The sequence below is a fragment of the Lactuca serriola genome, chromosome 6, assembly GCF_051521515.1.
Source record: "Lactuca serriola cultivar US96UC23 chromosome 6, Lser_US96UC23_V15, whole genome shotgun sequence".
NCBI lineage: Eukaryota > Viridiplantae > Streptophyta > Magnoliopsida > Asterales > Asteraceae > Lactuca > Lactuca serriola.
The window spans coordinates 64331706-64334623 of NC_136413.1; positions in this window are offsets into that span (position 1 = coordinate 64331706).

The window sequence follows — 2918 nt, forward strand, 5'->3', positions numbered from 1 at the left end:
GAGATTAATTAAATATTTATTTAATTACTAAAATTAATTAATACATAACATTAAAAATTTACCATATTTAGGTTTTGAAATGATTAACTCGCATTGATTCTTATATCCACATAATAATTAGTTAGAATACTTGAACATATATATATATATATATATATATATACATACACACACATACACTTAAATTTATTAAGGGAAAAGTGAGTATACATTACAGCCCACCTAATCTTAGGTACTAAACCTTATGAAAATACATTGTTTTACTATATAAAGATTGTGGTTAGGGGATTCATGATTAACAATTGAAGATATAGATTCAAGATCGACGCAATAGTTTTGATAATGAAGCAAAGATATTGATTATCTTAGATCTTCCTGATAGTGGAAAAAAGCAATGTTCAATGGAGTGCGGTAATAAACGGTAATGGAGGAAAGAGAATAGAGATTGTAAAACGATGATGGAGGAAAGAAATGTTATCGATGATGATATATTTACCAAGTGAAAACCAAATCTGGTATATTTATTAAGTTAAAACTACATATTTTATAGGTTTAATATCTAAGCTTAGGTGGAACTGTCATGTATATTCCCTGTCCCTATTTATTAATTCACTAGTGTTAAAGTTAACAAATAACTCTTTCCCTTAACCCTTAAAACAAACATATCATATTTATTTAACTTTACTAGAATGTTAGAAAAGTTAATGTTACTTGATTTAAAAACGCGTGTTCTCTTAATCTTTTATGTGATAATTACCATATTACTAGAATGCCCTCGTTAATCAAGGACAACTCGTCCCAACTTAAATATTCGCTGGCATGTCAATGATATCTTTACAGAATCCCCACCGTCGTTTTTCCAACTATTTCTTCCAGATCACTACACGTGTCGTACAAAATAAAGAAACTTAAAATACAAGCTGCACAAATACTCAAATAGAATCCTCAACCTCAAGCAATTACTCTACAAATATATTCAGTAATTGACTTATTCGATTTTAGCTAATTAAATACACAAAACAAAGATTTTGAATATATGTATTAAATTATAATACAACAAATCTACACCAACCAAATACTATGTAAAAATTATTTTCAACCTTTAGCGGCTATAGTTGCTTGACAAAACTAGGTACTTCACTTAATTTATCGTGATGCGGAGTTATTGTTGCTTACACAACAGGTACATGGAGAAAACTGTGGTCCCTAATCAGAAGGCTCCAGAATGACGACAGGTGTCAAAGTTCAGATTAAGACATGGGTTGATGAGATATAGTAATATAGTATGCAACTTGAGTTGTACATGAAAAAATCCCACGTGAGGTGGAGCCCACTGGTTGTGACAGGTGGCGGTGTCTTCTGAAGTGTAACATAAAACAATAACTCGTTATGATGTTGATCCAAATTATCGTTTCGTGAGATGAAAATATCGCATAAAGAGTGGATATTACCTTGGGGAAAGGGTAGTCTATTGGTATTTCATATCGCGGGGTTCGTAATGAGTATGGTTGAACGTTGAATAGGAATACCAATATACCATGCTTTTCTTGTGACCATTTAAAAAAATGTATATTCCTAAAGAATTTGCTACAATAATGACTATATTAAAAATATATTTGGCAAATTAATATAATGTTTGTATATTGAAAGATAAAATGTATGTTAGACTGTATCCGTAGACATAGATAGAGTAAACATGTGCAATCTATAAAATTTGGCTGTAAAAATAATTGTTAATTTTTAAAAGATAGAGAGTAAATTATATGAATCATCCGTATGGTTTGGTATAATATATGAATCTTGTAGGGTATGTCCGTTTATTTTGAAAGCCCATTAAAAAGAGTAAAAAATAGGTCCCGAATATATAGTTTTTTAATACAAACAAAATTTATTAATTCGACGATACTTGTAATACCAATAATCAAAAACAAAATAACAATAATACATAAATCATGAGTCTATTCTAGTATTTTAAAGTTGTCGATAAGAAACTTTAGAGAAAAAGTTGCCTATGCAAATTGAAAAAAATGTTTTGGAGAAGAAATAAACATAGTAAACGGCAATGTTAAATATAAAGGTCAAAATATTTGAGAACTTTGAATTTTTAAGAAAATAAGAAAAATAATGATTTATTATAATGGAAATATTTTTTATCTTTTAAATTTAAACAAATAATTTCAATAAATAAAAGAAACTAATGAGCTTTAATTTTGAAATTAAAAGGTAAGTTTATTAGTGAAATTAATATCTATTTATTACTCCTTTTATTGCAATTATTACATTAAAATACTATATGAAATTTAATAAAATAAAAAAACTCATAAAATGACATGTAGAAAAAAAAATTAATTCAAAATAATCATATAAAAACAATTAACAAACTGAATTAGAGTGTAACAAGAGCTAAAAAAACCTTAATTTATTAAAATATATATATATATATATATATATATATATATATATATATATATATATAACTTAAAATGATTTCACTTTTAATAAATAAATAATTTAGTTTATAACAATCAAAATCAAAAGAAACTAGTGAAGTAACTTTAGAAAACATGTCTGATTAATACATTTATTGCTTTTATAAATTTACTTATTTTATTAATAACGATAGCTAGAAATTTAGATGGCATTTTAATGTGTTTTTCATTCATTTTATTTGGGGATGATTTGTACATAATATTTTTTTCCTTACACAACAATTAGTGTTTTAAAATTGTATTGTATAATTTTAAAATGCATAAATTGTTGTATATGACAAAAAATTATTATGTACGACTCACTTCATATTTTATTTGATATATTATAATGTGTGTGTGTGTGTATATATATATATATATATATATATATATATATATATATAAACATTATAATTATATAATTTTGGTAAATCATTGTCCTTATTTTTT